Source organism: Tenrec ecaudatus, chromosome 4 (genome assembly GCF_050624435.1).
Source record: "Tenrec ecaudatus isolate mTenEca1 chromosome 4, mTenEca1.hap1, whole genome shotgun sequence".
NCBI classification, from domain to species: domain Eukaryota; kingdom Metazoa; phylum Chordata; class Mammalia; order Afrosoricida; family Tenrecidae; genus Tenrec; species Tenrec ecaudatus.
The window spans coordinates 102,292,815-102,300,620 of record NC_134533.1 but is presented as its reverse complement, the minus strand read 5'-3'; the positions used below and the strand labels follow the sequence as shown (position 1 = coordinate 102,300,620).

Below are 7,806 nucleotides of genomic sequence, written 5' to 3'. Positions count from 1 at the left end.
ACTCAAACAAGAAAGTGAACAATTAAAAAATGTATACAAACAGCAGTTAAGAAGATAACAGAAAATAATTAAAATGGTACAAAAGGGAGAACACATGTTAAAGTGTTACATTTTCACCCAGTGATATCTGCATAAATCCACTTTCCAAAGCACTCTGATTGCAAGACTATTCACGTCCGGACCATTGTTCAGAGGGAAGCCACTAGAGGCTTACTCCAAGAGGGGATACTGGCAATGGATGTTGGGTTTTCGCTGTCTTTCATAGCCTTCTGCAATCTAGGTGCTTGACCAACTTCCTTCAGCATAATGGTTTCCAAGGCCATCCATGTCACGAGGTGCTTTGTGTTTTAGGGATGCATAGCATCTCTTTGGATGATCTCATTCAATCTTTTGGCTTCAACTAGTGCCTTTACATAGACAAAGAGGCAGCCATTCACACAGAACAAAAGGATACGAAATGGTTTAAAGTCAGGAAAGATGTGTGTCAGGATTGTATCCTTTCATGATACTTACTCAATCGAGATGCTGAGAAGCTGGGCAGTATGTGGCATTACGATGGTAGGAAAGCTCATTAGCAACTTGCAATATGCAGATGACACAATTTTGTATGCTTGCTGAAAGAATGAGGCTTGAGTACTTAAGGATGAAGATCAAAGACTACAGACTTCAATGTGAACTATAATTCACTGAAAATAAAACTTCTCATAACTGAACCAACACATAACATCATGGTGAAAATTCTAATTGTTCTCTCTTATGTCCTGTGAGACCACATAAATCTTTGGTTTGAAAGTTTCCATTGGCTTTTGGTCCATTCAAAATAGTAATTTTAAAATACATTCTTACCATGGCCTTGAAACCCCTTGGTTTCAAACCCCAGTATTCTGCTTCTCAGCTGCTCACTGGACTTCAGTCTAATCAGCCCCCTTGTGGTTCTTTGGCACGCCCGCCCAGCATGATTCTTTCTTGGTATCTGTGCATCGTTGTTGCTTATTCTTGGAGTAGATGCCAGGGTTGTGCAGTTAATGACCTTTGCCGCTCACCACCTGGTTGGAAGGCCAGATGCACACTGACAGCACTACAAAAGAAAGGCCTCTAGACAGATTTTCCACCAATCCTGCTAGTGTGAGTCAGCTCCTCGGCATGTGGTTTTTGGATGCCAAGAACCATAGAAGGGCTCACTCTCTCAAGATCTCTATGCTTTGATTTTTCCCCCTCCTGGTTATCCCTGAATTTATGATCTTTTCTTTGATCATTATGTGTAAAAAGACTCCCTCTGATTCCCCAAATAACTTCTGTAATATTCCTAATCACCTTTATGTTACTTATTGTTTCTTCACAGTATGTGACATTTTGCCTAGGTCCTTGTGTATGTCTCCTCCTGCTCGAGTATTAGTTCCATGGTAGCTGGGATTGTATTTGTTTGTTCGCAGATGTACATCCTGTCCAGGTCAGAGTTTGACATGTAGTGTGTGCTGCTTGGTAATAGATGTCAATCAGTAAAATGTTGGATATAAAGAGAAGTCTAAGGTTCTGCCTCTCTCACGTATTATGCTTGTGACCTTAGGCAATTGTTCACCCAGTGTCTCAGTTATTTTATCTGTAAAGTATGAACCATTGGGCCAAGTTCATCTGGTTTATAAGAGGACCTTAAGAAATAAAATATAGATATAACACCTAAAGGAATGTCTAGTATATGGTAAGCAAATGATATATGTTAACTTAAAAAGGGACAACCAGGATTTAATAGACAAATGGGGAGTGAATTGTGCACCAAGATCCGTATCGTCTGATCAACATGAGTAAGCCTCACCCACCCTGTCTTTTTTTCTTGTCTTTAAAGTTATGATAAAAACGTCTACAACTAGAAATAACATACCTGAATATGTAATGTACAGCCTCTATCTTGTTGATAGTGAGAATAAAAATAATTATTGCTAAAATGATCAAGATTTTTCAGCAATTTATTTGTATCAAGTACGTAGTTCTTTGGCAACCTAATAAGGTAGCTGTTATTATGGTATCTAGGTTTTCAAATAAACAAACTTAAGTTGTGGAGAAATTGGGAACATGTCCTAGAATACAAGGCTAGTGAATAGTGGAGCAGGAACTTGAATCTAGATTTTTCTACTAACAAGTGTTCTTGATCATTAATCCATGCTTCCTTCTTTATTCATTGACTTACTAATTAATAAATTAGAGTGGTTATACTCTGAGCTAAAAAATATATATCTGATGGGGAAACACACCAGTGTATTGCTACACATGATTATTCAGTGATTCTGCACTTATGAAAAATGGTCCAAATTATTTGTGGCACATTAGATTTTTATTTATATTGTCAAATGTTTGATATGAACTTATCACTGAAGATTCCAAGTCCATTTCAGTTTTATTTTCCCTCCTTTTTTTTAGCCACTTACACCAATCTGCAGGTGCGCATGATAATACATCTGGAGAGGTTTTTTCTTCAGTCCATTTTAACCAATGAAATCAACAACCATGTCCCATGAAACTCTTCATAAAAGTGCTCTCTTTCTCCCCGATCCTTCTTCTTCTTTCCTCTTCCTTATAATAGTGGTGTTATTAAATATTTATCACAGTATGATTGACCAAGTGTGCTAAGTATAATGTTCTCTAGTTTTGTCTATGTCTTTCGGTGTTTGAGAAAATTGTCATTGTTTTATTTGGTGCATAATATTCCATTGTATGAATGTACCAGAGTTTGTTTATGCTTTCCTAAATAATCAGAATTTTTGGTTGAGTGGGGATTATTGGAACATGAATGGTGAAAATTTTGAAGAAGAAGCATGACTTTAGTTGAATGCTGAAATTGTACACTAGGCTTTGTAAATAAACCTATCCCACCTTAGTTTTTCATTTTCTGAAATCCTTCCTCAAGTTGCTTTTCTCTGTGGAAAGAGTCTTCTTCGACTTCCCTAGGTCTTTATAGAATCATAGGTGCTGCACAGAGCTGTGCCTGCTGGAAATGGCTGATTCAGGAAATAACAATTGTGAATTATTGCTATGTTTTAAATGGATCATCTAATTTAATCTTGAAATAACCTCTTAAGATCAATAATACAACTTTTCTATCATCAGTCAGTGGATTAACACTCAGAAAGATAAAAGAACTTCTCCAGAGACCTGCAGCTTGGAGAGGACTTGAATTTCAGCACATCTGCCTGCAAACACGCATTCTTTTCTTGTCACCTTAGTCTCTGAATACTCATCACCACCCTCTAATACAGAGTTGAGGTGCCTCTGTAGGTCTGAGGGGCTGTAAATCTTCACAGGAGCAGACACCCTCCTCTTCTCACACAGAGATGGGTCTCTTGGAATCACAGACCTTGTGGATACCCATGTGGAACCATTATGCAATACTGTGTTGTAATCAACTAGGTGGCTGTGAGTTTGGTTGGCTTAGCGTTTAGGCTCTGAATACTACTAAATATATCTGAAAGATTTTAAGGATGTGAAAAAGAAGCCCAACCTTCTCAACCTTGAACTATGGAAGTTTGTTTATGCACCCGTTGAACTCTTACTACTACTTTAAATGCTGAAGTTCTGCTGGATCAAACAAAAATTCCATCATACATTTCAAACCTTTGAAACATTTATGGAGAAATGTATTTATTGATATCAAATAAAGACAATCTTCTAATATAGCACTGTTTAATCTAATGTAAAAATGACTTACTATGCATCTGACAATATAGTTTTCAAAATATTGAAGTCACAATCTTACTTTAGTGTATTTAGTTTTCCTAGAGTGGGACAAGGCTGGAAGCAAAATAGGACTCGACCAAGGACAGAGATCGATTGTAGACTCGAGATGACAGTTGACTGGATTTGGGGCAGGTGACAAAGTATTAAGGCTATTTTTCCTGATAAAATCTGAACAATATATTATAGGGAAACTGCCTGGTGATCTTTGGGTAGGGGGTTGTCTGAGCTTTGATGAAGTGATGGCAAAGGAAAGGAAAGCCAATGTAGAGCAGAGAAAGGAGTTACAAATCTCATGCAGGTGAACTCAGACAAACGATGTGTATGTCTGGATACCTGGAGATTGATGGGGTCTTTTTTAATTAATAAAGGTATGCTACAGAGTATATTTTATCTTTTTCCCCGTGGAGAGTTGCACATAAAAATATTTCATAGCTGCACTGATATAGTATGGCTTCAGCATGATGCTGCTGTTGTCAGTTGCCATCTACTCAGCTCCATCACATAGCTACCTTGAAGACACACAGTGACAACAGAATGAAATACTGCCGTCTCCCTTGCCATCCTCACAGGGGTTATAGTTCACCCCCCCTGTTTCACGCCACTGTACCTACCAATCCATCTCCTTGGTTATCTTTTTGTCTTTTGTTGACGTTCCACTTTATGAAGCACAATGTCCTTTTTCAGGGACTGATCCCTCCTGATAATATTTCCAAAATACATGAGACAAAGTCTCCACAACCTATCTTCAAAGGGGCATTCTGGCTGTACTTCTTCCAAGACAAATCTGTTTGGGATAGAAGGCATTATTTTCTGATTGCTTACAGTTTCTGGTCCTGCATTGTAGCCTCATTGTCTCTCTGAATCCTTTGTTCAAAAAGAGCAACTTCATCACTGCCAGGAGCAAGGCTAGTCTGTCTGTCACTGTAGTTTCCTGACATGGTTAAAACACTCCGTTAAATGCTGTTTTCAGTTTCTCTAAATGCATGTTTTCAGTTTTAACTGCAATTCTTACACTTTGGTTGCTATTCCCCCCGCCCCTTCATTATGTGTGAAAATACTAAGTAAGTGCCCCAGTCTACACCAGGTCACACATTCTTTTTAAAGATTCTTCTTGGAAACCTTGTACTTGTTAGTCTTATGCAACACACTGACAAACTGTCTCAGAGAAATAAATTGGATGAAGTTCTGACTTAGCGTAGAATACAACAGACCTAAAGACGGAAACAAATCATATTATATAAAACAAAGTCCCCTTTTTCTCCTCTGCTCCAGATTATACAGAAAATAGAAGATTGCTTATTTTGTGCTAAATCACAGCTCTGTCCCAGAGTTACCTACTGAAAAAGGGGGCAATATCAGACACCAAGAGTCAATTTTATACTAGGGATTAAATATAATTTATCTAATTGATGTCTCTGGGTAGTGAAAATAATTAATGCAATAGCCTTCTTATTAAAAGGCTAGAGGTTTGATTCTACCCAGAACTGTTTTAGAAGTAATTCTTGATGGTGTACTTAAAAACAAACAAACAAACAAAATAAACAGCTATTAAAGACCCCCCCTGACAAAATCTCTTACTCTCACAAACTTGGGGTCACCATGAGTTGGCAGCAATTCAATGGCAATTGATACTGCTATTCAGTTATACTGCCCCTGCCACTGCACCAGAGGCTACATGGGTTAAAAAGTAAGTGGGTCACAAGCAAGCATTACCATGACCTCTGCAACATCAATGTCATATTCCTCTATTCATCAATTGACTCTACATTCTAGCCATACAATATACCCACCCCCATCAGTTTTACACACCACTGAGTTTGCATAGGTGGTTCCTCTCCATTCGCTCACAAAGCCTCTCTTCTCCTACATTAAAATTCTGCAATTTTAGGTCCCTTTCCCATTCAGCTCTCTCTTATCCTTATGCCACTCTCACACTTTCAATCTAAGAACAGCGTGATCTTTCTCCTCTGAATGATTAAAAGCACGTGTGTACATTTCTTACACACACCTCTATTCATGTCACTTTTATCATATGCATATTTTACTTTTATTTCCAAAGTCATAAGTTCCTGTTAAAATAAGCTCTTTCATTATATTGTACACCAGGACATTATAAACCGAGTAAAAAAAACAAAATATCTAACATCTAACAGTTAAATGCAAATAGTAAGTTTGAAACCTAATTTTTACAATAATGCCTAGCTAAATACTTTCCAATTAAACTTGTAACTTTATACCTTGAACATCTGTTTATAGTTCTCTTCTTGAATTTGGCTGATAAAATAGTTGAATGGAACATCAATGATAAAAAATGAAAGAGCCAAAGGAATGAAAATGGAAGGGGGGAAAGAGATGGAGAAATCCTATACTGAGTATATAGTGATATAATCAAAATAACAATCTCATTATTTTATGTTACACATTTTTACGTTGTCTATGTTTATAGTAAGTAAGAAAAGCAGTAGTGCCAACTTCAAAACAATGGCCCTTTGTTCAACATTGTGGTTAGATTTTATGTCAACTTTTGTCCATCAGAGGTTAGCCTGGTGGTGCCTTCTGTGGGGTGTGTCTTTTTAATAAGTTAAGTTTTGCCTAACTCCTTCCTTGGGTTCTGTGTCTGCCTATAGGTATGTAGGTATGCTGGTCACCCAACACTGGATGCTGTTGGCTCTCTGCCATGCTCCCTGACACCGATATTGGATCCAAACCTGTACCCATCAGTCTGCTTCCAGCACTCACTCTCCCCTTCCAGCTGGACCTTTCTGCTACACTGGCCTGCAGCTATGCAAGTCTGAAGAGGGCTTGGTTAGCATTGGACTCCTGGACTTGAGTTGAACTTGTCTGAAATGCCTTCTTGATATAAAATAACTTCTTGATATGAAGTTCTTTTCTTATACCCACATGAGTGTTATTGGTTTGTTTCTCTAGAAAACCTGGCCTGAAAAAATACCAAATACTTATATGAAAGGAAAATTTATTTAGTATGTGAAGATAATTTAGTGGGTTGAGTAAATTTTTGTACATCTTGTCATTCAACTGTATGAGGTCAATATCAGGATCAACTTACTATAGATGAGGAAGATGGTACTGGCAGATATTAATTACTTGCTTAATGTCACAATGTTTCTTGATACTATAAACTAGAATTAAAAATCTGATTAATAGGACTAGAAAGTAGGCTTCTTATACATCCTATGTCTTCTGAGATTCCTGTAGGCTTTGATGAGGCAACCAAACATCAGTTGATGTCCTCCTACTTTTTATTCATCATTCCAATATTCCAATCTCTGCCATTTTATTGACTTTTCATACTTTTTCTTTTTCTGCTCCACTAAAGGAGTACTTCTATGCTGCTTTGTACACCTCTGCAAGCCACAGTCTCACGAAACTTCAAGAACACAATCCGGGAGATTTTGCATTATGAAAGAGGATGGAATTGGAAAACTTCTGAAAAATGTAACTGTAGGATGTATATATTTATATAGGTACGTATATTTATCAAGCCAGGCAACTTTTGAGGGTTTCCCTAGATAGTTTATTTTCTTTTTCTTTTTTTTTAAGGGGAGAGCGCGAACACAGTGCCCCACTACCATAAATTATGTAGTCGAGTTTTCCACATTTGGGGAAATCGCAGGGGTAAGCACATCCGGAGTGCAATGGGTGAGCCTCGGCCTGGGAAAACCACCTTCATGATCATGGTGTCTCCCCTGCCAGGTAAGTACAGTCTCTTTAGATAAACCACAGTAATGATCATGCTATTTAAAATATGCCTGTTCAACTATATATAATACTGACCTACCTTTGCTATTAGACATTACAAAGCAAAGATATTTTTAAGACTGATAATTTCTCTAAAGTTTTCATATGTCTCATGGTACACAGTTTATATATAATCCACACTCTACACATGCTGTACTTGAATGTGGGCATTTCTTATATTCCAGAGCAATAAATGTTTCCTATCTGATGTGAAGTAAATTGCTGGAGTCTTTAATATGACTTGATCTCCAGGAGACAATGTAAACGTCTTATGAGGATTTTTAACTTTGTTTTACCCAACAGCTCATAGAGATACAT

The 7,806-nt window shown here is 37.5% G+C and overlaps 1 non-coding gene across 1 annotated transcript; it reads right to left on the bottom strand.

The window, feature by feature from the left end:
- Positions 1-7,287: 7,287 nt before the first annotated feature.
- On the bottom strand, positions 7,288-7,451 carry LOC142447674 (U1 spliceosomal RNA). The gene has a single exon (XR_012784337.1). It is a non-coding gene; the product is annotated as a U1 spliceosomal RNA (small nuclear RNA).
- Positions 7,452-7,806: the final 355 nt, after the last annotated feature.